Source organism: Eubalaena glacialis, chromosome 2 (assembly GCF_028564815.1).
Source record: "Eubalaena glacialis isolate mEubGla1 chromosome 2, mEubGla1.1.hap2.+ XY, whole genome shotgun sequence".
In the NCBI taxonomy this organism is placed as follows: Eukaryota; Metazoa; Chordata; class Mammalia; order Artiodactyla; family Balaenidae; genus Eubalaena; species Eubalaena glacialis.
Window position 1 is genome coordinate 52,880,406 of NC_083717.1, and position 17,996 is coordinate 52,898,401.

Here is a 17,996-nt window from a genome sequence, read left to right on the forward strand (position 1 = left end):
ATAATATGACTAAAATTGGGTAAACATGCACTTATGGTCAATTACTCTGTGACAAGGGAGGCGAAAATGCACACTGGAGAAAAGACAGTATCTTCGGTGTTTGGAAAACTGCACAGCTGCATGTAAAAGAATGAAATTAGAAAAATCTTTAACACCATATACAAAAATAAACTCAAAATGGACTAAAACCTAGATGGAAGACCTGAAACCATAAAACTCCTAGAAGAAAACATAGGTAGAACACACTTTTACGTAAATCACGGCAATATTGTTTTTGGATCTGTCTCTTAAAGAAAGAAATAAAAGCAAAAAGAAACAAATGAGACCTAATTAAACAGTAGATTTTGCACAGCAAAGGAAACTATCGACAAGACGAAAGGACAACTTACTGAATGGGAGAAGATATTTGCTAATGACATGACGGATAAAGGGTTAATATCCAAAATATATAAACAGCTAATATAACTCATTAAAAAAACAAAACCTAATTTAAAAAAGGCAGAAGACCTGAATAGACATTTTTACAAAGAAGACATACAGCTGGCTAAGAGGCACATGAGAAGATGCTCAACATCATTAATCATTAGAGACATGCAAATTAAAAACACTATGAGATGTTACCTCACACCCGTCAGCATGGCTATCATTAAAACGACCACAAATAACAAGTGATGGCGAAGATGCGGAGAAAAAAGAACTCGTACTCTGTTGGTGGGAATGTTAATTGGTGGGCCCACTGTGGAACAAATATGGAGTTTTCTCAAAAAACTAAAAATAGATCTACCATATACCACAGTAATTTGACTCGGGTATTTCTTTGAAAAAATAAAATAATAATTCAAAGAGATACATGCACTTCAATGTTCATAGCAGCACTATTTACACAAGCCAAGATATGGAAGCAACCTAAATGTCCATCAACAGATGAACAGGTAAAGAAGTGGTGGTGTATCTGTATATACATATATATGTATGTATATATACATATATACAATATATATTTATATAAAATACTACTCAACCATAAAAAAATTTGCAACAACATGGATGAACTTGGACACTATTATGCTAAGTGAAATGTCAGACAGAGAAAGACAAATACTGTATGATCTCATTTATAAGTGTAATTTAAAAATAAACAGAGATTAAACTGATATTTACCGGGCAGGGTGGGGGAAGTGGGGAGATGTTGAGCAAAGAGTACTAACTTTCAGATATAAGATGAATTAATTTTGGGAACCTGAAGTACAGTATGATGACTATAGGTCACAATACTCTGTTACATACTTGAAATCCTGAGTGTAGATTTTAAATGGTCTCACAATAAGAAAAAAGGTAATTATGTGAAGAATATGTTACCTAACTTATTATGGAAGCTTTTGCAATATATACATTGTATATCTTAAAATTACAAAATATTATATGTCAATTACATTTCAAGTAAAGTAGGAAATGAAGTTTGAGAATCTTGCTCCAGGGTTAATAAATACTCCCCATGCACACATCATAAGGCCTTTTACCCTAACAACATTCCTCTTGGTTGTGAACCCAAATACACTAATGAGTATGATAAGAAGCTAATCCTAGAGAACACAGCTTTGCTCACATGATGAGGCACTTCACAGATCACACCTTGCCACCCAAGAATTTTTCACATGAAACACTTGGTGATTTGCAACAACTGGTGATATGTGGAAAGCAGTAATCTTCTGCTCCCAGCAAGGCTGCTTTTACTCACTGACAAAATCTGTAACTCACACGTTACGATTTTAGGGTTCCAAGAGGTATGGCCCTTTACCACAAATCTTCCTTCAAAAAAAAGGTGTTCTTTACACTAGGACAGAAATAACTAATCTCAGGCCCTCACCATGGTAAAATCTATTATTTACTCCAATATTGTACTATTAACATCGTCACTTATCTTCCATTTTATGATAGCTGCAAGTAACTGGATAGTTAGCTAAATCAGATTTTTATGGTCTATTTTTAACCATGTTAGATTAATATTTCTTTTAAGGAGTAATTCTAGGTCCACCTCTTGGACAAAATAATAACTCTCATCTCTGCTTCCTTAACGGTAAAATGCAGACTAAATATTAAAAATACCTACTTCTTGTGTCTGGTGTGTTGTGTGCTTTATAGTGTCTGGTACAGGAAAAGCTCTGATCAACATCAGTTTTTATATCAACAGAGATTAACGTGGGTTGTTAATATGTAGCAAAGAGAAGTGACACCAGCAGGCGGATTTTGATAGTCCTGATGGAATCAAGTACATTACAGTGCAGGTGGCATAGCTAGGGATGAGCATTGCTGAAAAGGAATCATTTTTTAGCCAGAAGGCAAGAACTGTTCACCAATATTTCCAGCTTGGTGGAGAAAAAAAATATGCACTAATGAAAACCTCAAAAGTACACACGTGAATACCAGAGACCATAAAAATATTGCCTAGACAGGTACAGATTCTTGAAAACAAAGGACCAAAATGGCTCAGAAATATCTTCCACTATTTATTTATTGCTACTTATAATGCTGAAAGGTCTTTCAGGGTTCTTTTTTCAGAAGAGACATTGTATTACCCTTCCAGGGAAAGCCAAAATATCTTGAGAGATTGTAGGACATTGGAAAACGGATGGGCAGAGCAAACGTCTGAAAAGAACTGCAGTTTGAAGCACCACAGCATGCCAATGACCAGGATGGGGGTGAGGATTCTGAGAAAAGTGCAGGGAGGAGACAATTCAGTTACAAAGTTCACTAATTAGTGATGTGCACAGACCACAGACATGGGCAATTCGTATATAGCGAAAATCGCACGTGTATGCTATCACCACACCGGGGGAAATGTAAAAATGTGAGAAATGAAATACAGTCCCTGGTGTCAATTGTTATCAATTTGGAAATAAGATTATGCCCTGATGGTTAAACCGGTGCAATCTACACCTAAATGATGAGATATATCACCTGAAGAAATAACCCAGTGATCAGTCTGGAAATAATAACTGAGAGACCCCGAACCAGACTGCAATCTGAGAGAAGAATGGAATGGGATGGCAACTGTGGAGCCTGAGAACGTGTTGTGTGTTGCCTACCGGTTTAGGAAGACAAGCTGAAACTTTACAGTCGGTGGAAGGTCTGGGTCCTAGATCTAGACTCTGCCATTGCCCGCTCAGCACTGCCCAGCCTCTGAGATAATCATAAGCCACAAGTCTGAGCATCTTGCTCAGTGGTAATCACCATTTTATCATTAAAAACACATTATTCTGGTATATACAGACCAGAAATACTGTCTGGAAAGCTGTGAGAGTAGTGTTTGGCTCAGTGGGAGAGGTTATATCATTCAATTTGTAGTTAGATGATCTACATTTGAATTTCCTATTTCAAACTGTACACCATCTACTGGAAAACAACAGTGCTTTCTTTAGCCAAATTTAATCATATAATTGAGTGTTTTCAATCATACTTTACCATCATCAACCTGCCCTCATCTGTCCTTTGTCTAGCTTTACTTGTTAACTACAAAATGCTATTTTCTTCTGACTGTCATGAGCCTGTCCTCTATCTGCTTCACACTCTGTGGACCCTGATACGGAGAGGATTTTGCTTCATCCATCTCCTCTTCGAATGCACCTCTGTTAGAACCGAGATCAGTTGAGAGGAAATGGAGAGAGCAATGGCTGGTACTGACCGTGGAGGAGGCCACTTCATTGGGTGATGCTGGGAAGAGGAGAGAGTTGATAAGTATAAATGAAGTTTTTCCTGTTTGCCTTCTCCTCCAGTGTGTTTGATCTTCCAGGGTGTCCTTTCACTTCCTCAATGTGTCCTGGGCATTCAGCTGGCGACTGCAGTGTGGGTGGCCACCAGAGAGAAGACAGACACAGGAATGTTGCTGGGTGAACTGAGCTATCTAGAAGCCTGTTGAGTGTCATGGTCGTTATAGAAAACTAAGAGGATAATGATAATTTTTAAAGTTCCGTAGTGAATATCTTGAAGATATATGTAGGTTTCTGCATTCTATGGTGATTCACCTTCTGGAAGTTGCTCATCAGACAGTAAAATTTATTTCCAAGGCAAGGGCCACTTGGAGTGAGCAGGAGATGGCTCCTTTGGTAGCCTTCTGCTCCAAGGATGAATTTCTTGTGTAAGGAGACGTTTCTTCACGAATGTGGACCTTCGGCAGGCGGTGGTGCGCCATGTGTATTTTACCAGAGGCTCAGGGAGATTGCTCCAAAGTTGAGCACATTTCATTGGATTCCCCTGTACTTTGACGTAGGCAATGCCAGTCTTACACATTGTCTTAATAAAGTAAGCTCCAGACTTCAAAGTATTTTTTTATAAAACGTCTTCATAAAAATGTGAAATACAATTAAATTTATTAAAAAGCAGCTTTACATTTAGCTAAGCTATTGAGTGCATAGGTCTCTGGTGAGTGAATAATAAGGAAATGAAATAACGTTTACTAGAAGTAAACACTCATGGAATCTGGATAGCTTTTGAACCAAGGTACTGAGGGCATAATGTCCTTTTAGGGCATGAGGCTTGCCTCCCTCAGCTGTCCATCTTGGCTCCACAGAACTCCTCCCTCTTTGCTCCTCTGACCCAGTGGGCATGCCCACCGCAGATACATCAGCACTCAGACTTATCTCCTGCTCTTCTCTCAGATTGTGCCATTTGCACAGGGACCTCCCCTAAAGCCAACTTCCTAAGGCAGAGCCTCACTTTGGTTGTAGCAGGTGCACCCTGCTCTGTTAGGCATGGATACCGTTTTCATTTCTGTTTTCCCCTCAGGACAGCAAGCTTCACTGGGAATCAGCCACATCTGCTTTTCTCCACTGCATGTCAAGTTTTTGTTGAGGGCTTAGACAGAGTGGGTGCTCTATATATATTTGGAGAACGATTAAATGAGTGGAAGAAAACACCTACACGCGAGTTAAATCTAGTTTGGAATAGAGGGCAGTTGAAAGTAGGAAAAGATTGGCAAAAAAAGCCACTTTCTTCCATTCTTGGTCAGGTAGAATTCAAACTAAACTATTTCCCAGATAATAAATAAAATTTCTGTTTCTGCTAAAAATCCAACATGAAAAACATTCAGTTATATTCCTTTTATTAACCAAAGACACAATTAGAGTTTCTCTATTCAGTAACTCTAAAACAAAATGTTTCGCCTTATATGCTGCATAAAATACACCATGTTGGCAGATCAGTCTGAAGAGTTTTGATTCTTTTTTCATTCTTCCTAAGCAGCTGCAATTTTTAGATCTGTCTGGCGTGTGTGTGACAAATTAAATATGTTTGATGACAATCAGAATTATAAGCAAATACAACATGGAAATAAATATCATTGCTAATGTTTTGGTGAGGTTGTGGGCTGCTCCCTGACTTTTCTTTGCAACTCCCTGAGTGCTCTCCATTTGCTTTGCATTTCTTCTCCCTTTCTAGCCAGTAAATGCTAGGAACCCAGCCCTCCATCCTGAACCCTAATATCTACACTTTCTCTATAGGTGGCTGTATTCAGTACCATGGTGTTAAATACCAAGGTGCTGTGGAAGATTGTCATATTTTTAATCTCTCATCTAGACTCTACTGTCCTAAAATCACATCTTTCAAGTGAGTTACTCAGAATTTCCACTTGTAAGTCTAACAGGAATCATAATCACATCGTTCCATCTCCAACATGTTTCAGATAGCCCTCAAACCTATTCCCTATCTCAGTGAATGGTTAACTTACAGGCCCACTCTTTTAGGTATTTTATACCTAGAAACAAATGACAATGAAAGCACTACGACTCAAAACTTTTGGAATGCAAGAAAAGCAGTTCTAAAGTGACATTTATAGCAATACAATCCTACCTCAAGAAAAAAGAAACATCTCAGATAACCTAATCTTACACCTAAAGCAGAGAAAAAAAGAACCAAAAAACCACCACAGTTAGCAAAAGGGAAGAAACCATAAATATCAGATCATAAATAAATGAAAAAGAAAGAAACAATAACAAAGATCATTAACAGTAAAAGCTGAATCTTTGAGAAGATAAACAAAATTGGTAAACCCTTAGCCAGACTCATCAAGGAAAAAAGGGAGAAAACTCCAATCAATAGAATTAGAAATGAAAAAGGAGAAATAACAGCTGACACTGCAGAAAGATCACAAATAACAAATTTTGGTGAGTATGTGGAGTAAAGGGAACACTTGTACACTACTGGTAGGAATGTAAATTAGTGCAGCCACTGTGGAAAACAGTAGACCCTTTCTCCAAAGACTATAAATAGAATTACTATATGATCCAGCAATTCCATTATTGAGCATATATTCAAAGAAAATGAAAACACTACTTCTAGAAGAAACATGCACCCCCCCCCCCAGGGTGGCATGTTCACATTTAGAATGGAAACTGGGAGAGAGCAAACAGACCAGGGTATTGAAATACAGAATTGAGTCAACATATTTGTTGACAGAACATTGACCATCACAGCTTAGCAAAGGTCATAATACCAACCAGGGATCATTGATTGCTGCCATCCCTGAGGTCACTATTGCATTTCAAAATTGAGGAAGACGTTAACCTGCTCTGACATTTGGAGAGTAGGGGTTAAGGCACCAGAAGACAATGGCAGACAGCCTTCAAACCATGATAACCTCGTCACATTAGCAAGGTAGCTAGATCAAAGGGCATAGTTTTAAAGTTGGGGGAAAAGTCACAGAATTGTGGAGTTTGTAGATATCATAAGGTAATCTAAAATATGGAAGTAAAAAATCAGATTACCATTATTTGCTTGTAATACAGGTTTGTTTTTAATTTGTCTTGACTCAATTTTAGCTAGACGCTCGTCAGTTCCCTCTCTCGAGCAGCTGATTAAGTCCATACTACAACTCCCTTATCGGAATCTCACAGAGCACTATGCACCAGCCCTCATTGTCCTCAGGTACCAGACAACTGAGGACAGCCCCTATGAGAGAGCAGAAGAAATTACTCAATTGGCCAATCTACAGGGAGCCCATGATATCAAGCTAACCCCAGCCCACTTGCCATGCACAAGCTGCCCCCTAGAGCTCCAGCTTGCTGTGACCCTGCCCCAGGTGTAACCCCTCATTTGACCCTGCCTGGCAGCCTTCTCTTGTCTGGTACTGCAAGTTATAAAAATGTTCTCTCTTTCTTCCTACTCTCACTGTGCTGCGTCCCACAATCAAAAGAATCTTTAAAACTATAAAATGTGGGCCAAGGCTGTGTTTTACTTCAAGTTATAATATTAGTCAATGGCCAAACCAGGCCTAGCTGGAAACATAAGGTACATATATATGCCTCTTACATTCCATAAAGCCCTCCGGGGTGGGGCAGGGAGCACCTTACAGCTTCACTTTCATGGTAAGATTTGTCTCCTTGAGAGCAAGGAACAGGGATTTTTAACCTCATTGCCTACTATGGTGCCTAAAACTTTTTATATACTTAATGCTTTTCTCATAAAATAAATAATTACATGAATAAATGCTATAAAGCAATGCTGTATGAAATTAAATAGCAAAAATTTTATACCAAATTTTCTAGGCTAAACTGTTCTTAGAAAACTGTAATATAAAGCTGTCTTCTAGTTTTTTTCTGTGCCTTTGCTGTCACTCTAAATCTAGAAACTTTTCTGCACACAAATACTCTCAGTTCAAACTTTTCCATTGTTGCAGCTGAGGAAAGGAACTGCCAGGCAAAACCCACAAGCTTTGATAATCCCCTGGATGAAGGTGTAGATATAGGCTTGCAGCTTGTTGATTTTGTAACACCAGTGGGCCAGCCAATGATATTTTGATGACTAGATCTGTAGTTGATAATAGAGGTCTGAGTAAAGAGGTAAGTATACGAACTCATTAATATAGAGAGAGTAATTGAAAACTTGATGGGGGCTCTTCAAGTGTGTTCACACTTAAGGAGAGAAGAGCCCCCAGCTGGGGCACCAGCATTTCCAGGAGAGGAAGAGAAAGAAGCTAAGAAGGATATGAAGGATACTGAAGCTGTATGTGCAGTGGGTGACAGACAACACAGAGAGCTTATCTGGAAGCCAAGAAAAAAATTTGAAGATGGGGAGAATGCATCTTGCCTGATGCTGCAGACAGGAAGGGTCTTTGGGGAGGCTGATTAGGAAAAGTTCCTATTTTGTGGAAATTCTTTTAATTGTCTTAATATTTTAAAAGTGGTTTCTGAAAAGCTGTATAACACATATTGCACAAGACGATTTATAGAACCTTAATATATCTTAAAACTTGACCATGGAGGCAAAAAATCATTGCATAAATCAAGGTCTCAAAGTGCATTACCAAGATATTAAAAAGAAAACAATGATTCCAACTCAGCTATTCAAGTAACAAGCACATATGATGTTTTAAGTTGAATCTAAAATAAAATAATCTCCCCCACTTAGGGTCCTGAGGTCAAGCACAAGAGTGAGTCTCTAGAAAAAATACTTCCAAGTCAAAGGTTTTTACAAATGCCAGCTTAAGCCTTTTGATATACTAATTGAAAATGCACTAGGGTTAGAACCAAGGTTACTTAGGTATGTCTAGGGGAAGCAAAGGGATTACAAAGAAACCGTTGCTCTGTAGCTAAATAAGAAACTTCATTATTGATAACTGCAGTATTGGAAGCCATCATTAAACATAAGCACAGGTTTGAGTACAGCAAAAGAGCATTTTTTTCCACCCAGGCAGCAATTAGAGGGCCCTTTCTCTCCTGTTTCAATGTACAGAACTGACACCCTGTTCATAGGTCCATTTTTGGCCAAAATCCACAATCATTTTTGTAGGGTCTCAAACAATTTCTGAATGAACTTGGAGGATATCTTCAGCATAAAGCCTACTGTTACTAAACTAACTTCCTGAAATTTTAGTAACAGATAACAAATTTTAGCTAAACAGAGACTAAGTCATTCTTTTAGCTTTTTAACCAATGTTTCTTTCTCATGTAAATTTGTAAATAAGAAGAAAGGTCTGCTGTTCTCCGTTTTCAAAGGTAACACTAAAACTCATAAATACTCTGACGATGATAAGGTTCTGCTCACAATGCAGAAAACAAATTCGAGCCCTGCTTTCCTGTGTCCATACGTGCCCCACACTTGCATTCTAACCACATTTTTATTCTTTATTATAAACAATGGTCCTTCAAGATATTTGGTTCCAGAACCCCTCGTAGATACCAAAATTCATGGATGCTCTAGTCTTTTACATAAAATGGCCTAAGGGACCACTTTGGCAATCTGTTGCTGCAGATGTGGGAATCCGCCGATATCGAGGGCAGACTGTACTACTTTCCCTGCTTGAATTGCCTTTCCTGTGTACAGGTAAAATGCAGATTTTTATCTGTAGTTCGACTACTTTGTTCTATCATCTGAAAAAAATCATAATAGTTGGGTCCTTGCTGGCTTCTCAGCAAGACTTTTTCTGAACTCAAGATGATTTAGTTATACAATGCCTTCCATTGTGTTGTGATCGGGTTTTGTGTGTGTGTGTGTGTGTGTGTGTGTGTGTGTGTGTGTGTGAATATTCTTCCATTTCATAGAAGTGGGAATGCTCATAATAATGTGGTAGGTGCATGTATGCACCTAATATATGGTAGGTGCATTTATGTAAACCAATAAATTTTTCTAAGGGAGCTGTACCATGTTACTTTCCAGAGGAAATGCATAAGTGTTCTCGTTGCTCTACATTCTCACCAGCACTTTGTATGCCATTTTATAAAATGATAATTTACCAGATATGTAACCATATCTCAATGTAGTTTTAATTTAAAATTTTTTAATGATTAATGATGTTGAACATCTTTCAATGCATAATTGAAGCATATACCTTTCTATAGTGAAGTGTTTGTATTAAATACTTTACTTATTTTTATTGGGTTTTTGTTTTCCTATTGTTGACTTATGAGTATTCTTCATACATTCTGGATACCAGCCCTTTGTTCAGATGTAATTAGAATATATTTTCTCTTCGTTTGTAGATGTCTTACTCTCTCAGCGGTGTCCAAGTGCAGAGTAAAATGTTTTAAATTTAATAAGTCCAATTTGTCAAATTTTTAAAAAGTTACACGTCATGTTTTTGATGTAATATATAAGAAACTCTTAGGTAACCCCAAATAAAGGAAAATTTCTCCATGTTTTCTTCTAGAAATACTCGTTTTATATTTTACATTTATGTCAGTGGCCCATTTTAGTTACTTTTTGTGTAACGTGTTAGGTGTGTGCCTAGGTTCATCTTCTTGCTTATGGATGTCCAATTTTTCCAGCACTATTTATTGAAAATATTAGTTTTTCTCTTATACTTTTGTCAAAATTCAGTTGGCTATGTTAATGTGGTTTTATTTCTAGAGTGTCAATTCTGTAAATCTGTGTATATATTTCTCACAATAGCATTCTTGGCTGCTTTAGCTTTATAGTCACGTATGATATGAGGTAATGTAAGTTTTCAAACTTTTCCTTTTTCCAAAATGGTTTAGATATTACTGTTCCTTTCCTTTCCCATCTAAATTTTAAAATTAGCTTATCAATATCTACAAGCCCTTAAGTTTCACCAAATATAGAATAACAGTAAAGGAATGGAAATTACATATACGAACCAAGTAAACGTTCTGGGATAGAAAAGTACAATAAGTAAATAAAAAATATACAAAGCGTGTTCAGTAGCAGGTTTGAGCTGAAAAGGAAAGAGCCAGGAAACTTTAGGATAGGTCAACTGAGATTATTCAGTCTGAGGAACTGAAAAAAAAATGAAGAGAAATGAACAGAGCCTCAGAGATAAGATGCCATCAGTGTATCAATATTTGTGTAATGGAAGCTCCAGAAGGAAAGGGGAGAGAGAAAGGAACAAAAAGCTAATTTGAAGAAATACTTTCCTCAGACTCCCCAAATATAATGTAAAACATTAAGCTCTCTATATAAGAAGCTCAATAAATTCCAAGCAGACTAAACTCAATGATTTTCCACACCTAAACACATCATAGTCAAACTGACAAAAGACAGTGGCAAAAGAATAATCTTCAAAGAAACAAGAGAAAAACATTTCATAATGTACAAGGGACCAACAATAAGAGTAAAGCTGACTTCCCATGAGAATTAATGGACGTCAGAAGGCACTGGGAAGACATATTTGACATTCTCATAGGAAATATATTGTCCACCAAGAACTCTATAGTAAGCAAAACTGTCCTTCAAAAATTAAGAAGAAAAAAGACATTCCAAGATTTTAAAAATTGAGAGGATCAGTCATTAGCACACCTACCTCTCAGGAAATTGCAAAGGGCTTTCAGGCTGAAATGAAAAGACAAAGTAAACAAACAAGCAACACAAACAAGTAAAGAGCCATGGTAAATGTAACTATATAGGTAAATGTAAGTGACAGTATCAATGTATTTTCATAAAATCTTTCCACTCCCTTATGATTTGAAAAAGAGCTACATAAATCAAAAGTTATTAAATTGTGTTCATGAGCTTATAATGAATAAAGATGACAATAATTATATAACAATAATAATAATGAGGGGGGAAGAAAGGAGCTTAATATTACAGAAACTCCAGAAGTAAAATTTCTGTAAAGGATTTAAATTAAATTAGTATTAATTTAAACTAGACTGTTTTGAGGCTAACTGTATAATAATTTCCAGGAAAACACTAATATTTAACACTGCCTTTTAAAATGCAGAAAAGAGGGGAATTGGAGTGATACACTAGAATATGCATATTTAAAACAAAAGAGGGCAGTATAGAGAAACAGAAAAATAATGACATTAGATTTATAGGAAAAAAATAGAAAATGCCAGTTGTAAATCTTACCAAATTTACCTTATTTAATTACATTATTAAAACCCTACCTTATTTAATTACATCAAATGTAAAATCAATTAAAGTTCCAGTTAAAAGGCACATATTGACCGAATGAATTAGAGAGAGTTGGAAAATGATCCAACAATTTTCTGTCTATAAGAGACTCACTTTATGTAGTTTTTTAGTTGTTTTGTTGGAGGATAGTTTCTTTACAATGTTGTGTTAGCTTCTACTGCAAGCAAAATGAATCAGCCGTACATATACAGTAGACTGAAAGATAGATTAAGGAAGGGTGAAATCCTAATCCTAATCCAATCATGCAAATTTATTATTTCACATTTCTGTAGGTCAAGTCACACGGGTTTCACTGGGCTGAAATCAAGGTATAGCCAGGGCTCTATCTATTCCATCTTCCTAGACAGAAGACCTCCTACTCCTAGATGTATACCCAACTGAAATAAATGCATTTATGAACAAAAGGATATTCAAGAAGGTGTTGTAGCTTTATTGATAATATCCATAAGTTGGAAATAATTCAACTGTACATAAAAATATAGTGAATTAAAATATTATAGTATATTTATACATTGGAATCTTAAACAGCAATAAAAAATGAACCACTTGTACACAATGGATGAATCTCATACACAAAATGATGAATGAGACAAAATATCAGAAACGGTTACATACAAAAATGACAGAATTTATAGGAACGTTACAAAGAAGTAAAAATAATCAGTAAAAATAGAATTCAGCGTGCCAGTTACCTTTGTTTGAGAGTTGGTGTGCAAAGGGACAGCATTGACTGGCAAAGGTACAAGGGAGCCCGCTGGCATGCTGGAAGGGTTTTATATGTTGATCTGAGTGGCAGTTACATGGGTGAATATATGAGTGAAAATACATCAACTTTCTAATAGAATTAGGAACCCTGAGCTTCTTAGAGCCTCCTGAGACACATTTCTGCCATTTCACTTTTACCATTAAGTTACCTTGCTGAACGCACTTGGGTTATCTAGAATTTTCTGCTAATTGGTACTCTGCACATCTAGTGTAATGCTGCCTGATGTGAGAGAAAATGACCTCTGAGGCTTTATTAAATTTAGAAAAACCTTGAATCATCAATATAAAGTTAAGTTGTTCAGTTCACTTTTAGTATTATGCAAAAAAAAGGTAAAATACAATTAAAGTTCAAAAATGTTACAGGGGATATCAAAATTATTAAACCTTTCAAAATAATGAAAGAAAAAAAGGTGAAATAAGTCAATCTTAGGAAACGTAAATGATTTATTATTTGAACTTTGCATACTTATTCAAGATCATTTCAAGATGTTGGGCTCCTTCAACTTTGCACTTCATCAGTAGAGACCTTAGTTCACCAAATATCAAGGTTTTCCATCGTGCTGGCTTTGGTAATGTCCCTCTTTCCCTTCCTTTCCCCTACTGCCTTTCCTCTGTTGACTGAAAAAAATGCACAACCTAAAAGTTGAGAATAATGTTTATTGAGCAGACAAACTGAGGACTTAAGCCCAAGAAGCAGCCTCTCCGATAGCTCTGAGGGACTGCCCTGAAGAGGTAAGGAAGGAGGCAGGATTATATGAGTTTTGGAAAACAAACAAACAAACAAAAACAGCTGGTCGGAACATCAAAAGATTAATGTTAATTAAAGAAAAATCAGATATCTCAATTTATTGAGTTCAGCACTTTTCTATATATAGGAAGATGCAACAGTCTGGGCTTACTGAAATCATTCCTTTGTTATGCAGCTTAACGATTTAGGGCTAGTATCTTATCCCGTTTTTCTCCCTCCTGAATCCCCTCAGGGTACACCACTGGGGTTGCTGGCTTGATGGCTGCAATAGCCTTTGTTTACTGAAAAGACAGGCAGCATTCTTCGTCCACACCTCCCATAACCTTCAAGTCTCCATTTACTCAGTCTCTCTACTAAGTCTCTCAGACTCCTAAGCAGATGTATATGTTTCTTCTCCAGTGTTTCTATTCCTCATTTTCAGTAACTGAGAGGTTATGTGTCAGTTTCAGAGTGTGCCTGAGTTTAACCCCCTATGACCTGCGGTGAGTAACTGTACATCCTGAGTTGCAGCCTACATGCCTGCCTTGGCATCCTGTAAAATTGGAGGTATTGATAACCGAATTGATAACATATGTGCTGTGAGTGGTAAATGAGGCACTGTGGTACAGCATGAGGGCAGTGAACCCAAGACAGTGTCAGTGACACTATGCACATCAGATAAGATTACTATTATTGTTATTGATATATGTGTTTTCCAGGAGAGACAGTAGGTAGTATGAGGTCACTCCCATGTCCTTTTTCTTATTCTTCATATCTAGACCTAACATATGCCAACGTTTTTGACCAACTACCTTAGCATAATATGTGTGTGTGTGTGTGTGTGTGTGTGTGTGTGTGTGTGTGTGTGTGTGTGTGTGTGTGTGTGTGTGTATTTATCCATGAACTTTGGCCCTCACAGCTTCATAATGTTTCCTGGTGGTAAGTCCTAGGAATGAGTTTACAACGTAGACCAAAATATTTGTCCTGGTCTCTGTTCTTTGAAACTCACTATATAGTCTTAGGCATTAAGTTTGAACTTATTCCACTGTGGAAAGAACTAAAGGAAGAAAAGAAAGAGTTCTCTCTAAGACCTAAAGCTGAGTGACCTATCCCATTTCTGACCATGACAGGGCCTCACGAGGTGGTAGGGATCCCTAGCTAGAAGTATCCACATGCGAGGAAGGGAAGGGAGAAATGACAGCATGCCCAGAAAAGGGATAGACAGAGACATCTAGGAGAAGGACATGCATTTTCCCTGATCTCTTTCCACTTCTTCTGTGAAAACTTTCCTTATTACATGGGTCTGATTCTGCTTATCCTACACCTGGAATCCTTTTCCTGGGTAAACAAAAAGTAGGGCAACCCATTAAGGTTAATCAGTGAAGAGAGCGTGGCATAGAGTAGGTGTTGCAACTAATGCATGATCAGGTGACTAAAATTTAAATAATAAATAAATCACATATAGTTTAGAATAGTTGCCACATACGTTGTGTATAAAATGATTCAATTTTGCCATAATATTTACAAAAACTCCCATTATATTTGAAGCATTTTAAAGGTTTTTTGAAAGTACTGCTTCTCAATTCTCTCTCCCTTTTCCCTTTCTCCCTCTCTGTCTCTCTTTCTGCCTGTCTGTTTGTCTCTCTTTCCCCCCCTCCTTTCATTCTTTACACCCTCTCTTGCCCAACGTCTCTCTCTCTCTCTCTCCCTCTCTCTCTCTGTCCACCCCTCTCCATGCATGAATGGCAGCTGTAGGTGTGGATTTACAGAGATGTGAGATGCACAGGAACAGGGAAGGTCAAGTTAGTGAGGACATGGGTGCCAGTTTCTATTCTGGCAGAGAGCAGATTACAGGTTTTAGCAGCCATGCAGGTAAAAAGTAGATGTAGGAGGAGCCTTGTGATAAGGTGAGAAAAAGGTTATTGCTGGACAGATGAGCAAAGAATATATGACTTGGACAAGTTACACAGCTTCTGAGCCTCTGATTTTTTATTTTTAATGAAAGTAAGAATTCTATCCTCACAGAAATGTTTTGCAGACATCCTTCATAGGAATAATTAATTACGGAGAGAAAAATAGCTTTATAGCAAGGAAATCTGGTGACGTGTCTTAAAAAGTAATCAAAGTGAACCTAACTAGTTAGGGACAGGGGACACAATGCCAACGGCTCCTTTGTGGTGCGCCTGCCCAAATGTATAACACAACTTTAACCACAAAGAGCACACAGACCCCAATGGACGGACGTTCTGCAAAATGACTTGTCCTCCTGTTACAGTAATGCCACTCTCTTAAGAAGGCTGAATAACCAGCCCAGGTTAAAGGAGAGTAAAATGACAAAAAAGGAAAAAATAGCTTGCTATCATAGACTGAGTCTTGAACTGGGAGGAAGGAGGGTTTGTGTGTGTGTGTGTGTGTGTGTGTGTGTGTGTGTGTTCTTTAGCTATAAATATCGTTATTAGGAGAACTGATGAAATTTAAACAAGGTTTGTAAATTAGATAGTAGTATTGTATCAATGCAATGCCCTGATTATTATAAATGTACTCTGGTTATATAAAAGTATATCTCGGGTTTTAGGAAATACATTTTAACTTATTTAGGGGTAAAAAGGCAATATACCTGTAACTAGATCTCAAATGGATCAGCAAAACAAAACAAAACGAAACTTCTCTGTGTTTATAGAAAAAGAGACAGAATAATTAATTAAATGTGGTAAAACTTCAAGATTTGGGGAATGTAAGTGAAGAGTATCAAAAATTATTTTTCCTATTCTTGCAACTTTCCTGTAATCCTGAAATTATTTCAAAATAAAAAGGCAAAAAAGGTGATAATATATATGAAATTTGTAGCAATATTGCAGTTCATATTTCATGCTTCATGAATTACTATATTATGGTTACCTTCGAGTAGATTGGTAAATAGTCTGGAAATGTGCTACAAGATCATGGTGTAGCCAAGTTATAAAGAAGGTCTTTTTTTTAACGTTTCTAAGCCAATCATACTCCAGGAAAGCTGACAAAAAAATAGTTCTGGGAAAGGCCATTCTCTCCTCCCCTCCACTGCTGTCTGGGACCTTCTAAGGAAACCATTCTCAGTGTCAGTGTAGAACTGCACGCTCATCTACTCACAGCAGGAATGTGTGTGCACCTTTCTCTTAGCTAAGCCAGGCCTCTCCAATGATACTTGGACAGTATCTCCATTGACAGCCACATCACAAGGTGCCACACCTGCTATAGCTTCCAAGAACAAACACCTTTCCATCCTGTGATTGAAGCACTTTGTAGGGTAGCAAAACTTGCCACCCCAAAAATGTCTCTGGCATTTGAATTATTTTAAACTGAAAGCAATGACGTCCTAAACAGTCAGGAAAAAACGTTTCCTTGTAACTGCCTGGAGAATTTAGAGAGCCTCTTACAAGAATAGAGTGATTACCAGAGATGTCTGCAAAGAATATGGGCTATCCTGCTGGGGAAACTCTCTGAGATCAGAGTTCACTCTGTGTCCCGTTGTCTCTGCTGGCCCAGCAAACATTTATTTACCAAATATTTGCTTTTCCATCTTCATCTGAATTGCCTCCATTCTCTTTGAAGTCCCAAACCTCTACTCCCAACATCCTCTTTTGTCTTTAGCTGTATTAAGGTGAGGACTTCAGCCATTTGGGGAGTTAGTTAGGTTTGCTGGGTCTTGCTCATGCATACACGTTATTAAACTTTGTTTGATTTTCTTCTGCTAATCTGTTTCATGTCCTTTGCACTCTTAAACCCGCCAGAGGAAGTTGGAAGGGTAGAGGAACATTTCTTCCTCCCAGACAACCTGTTGTCCAGGCAACATCATAGTTCCCATTATTACTCAGATGCAAACTGTGGCTACCTCCGGACATATAGAGGCACAACCTGCCCTAGGAGATCATATGAATACCCAAAAAGGCACATCCACATGGTGCTTGCATATAACTGAGCCATGTGACTGCCACACAAACTGAATATTAGAGACAACAGCAGGTCCCTTTAATTAGAAGCAATTAGACTAGTTTTTCTCTTGAACTGTATAAAACCACAAAGAGCTTTTCATAATACAAACAATGTAATGACAGAAATCCAGCTCTTTATGTTTCCTGAGGTCCCTCTGAACATGGTTTTCATACACAATTATGTGCCCACACCAAGGTACTCCTCTCTTTTTTGGTACAAACAGTTCCTTGCTCTTCTAAAGGAAGGTTCATTTTGGTCATTTAGACCCAATACATGTACCCATCAGATCCCACAGACATGTGCCCAAATAGAAAGGCTCCAGAACACAGGCTGACCATCGGGTTAGCCCATGTGGTCAGTCTTCTGGTGAGATTTTCAGTCACCATGGCAGCCATGTTGGCCTCCTCTCCATTTTCTCTCATCTGAAACTTCATAGGTTGTTCAACTCCTTTCATGTAAGTGTAAGTCAGAGCTTTTTTTTAAATTAATTAATTAATTTATTTATTTTTGGCTGTGTTTGGTCTTCGTTTCTGTGTGAGGGCTTTCTCTAGTTGCAGCGAGCGGGGTCCACTCTTCATCGTGGTGCGTGGGCCTCTCACTATCGCGGCCTCTCTTGTTGCGGGGTACAGGCTCCAGACGCGCAGGCTCAGTAGTTGCGGCTCACGGGCCT

At 37.7% G+C, this 17,996-nt stretch overlaps 1 protein-coding gene across 1 annotated transcript in view; it reads right to left on the minus strand.

Annotated features, from left to right (window-relative positions):
- Positions 1 to 17,996, minus strand: part of GABRG3 (gamma-aminobutyric acid type A receptor subunit gamma3) — a 552,571-nt gene that overhangs the window by 69,650 nt on the left and 464,925 nt on the right. The gene's annotated exons all lie outside the window — the stretch shown is intronic.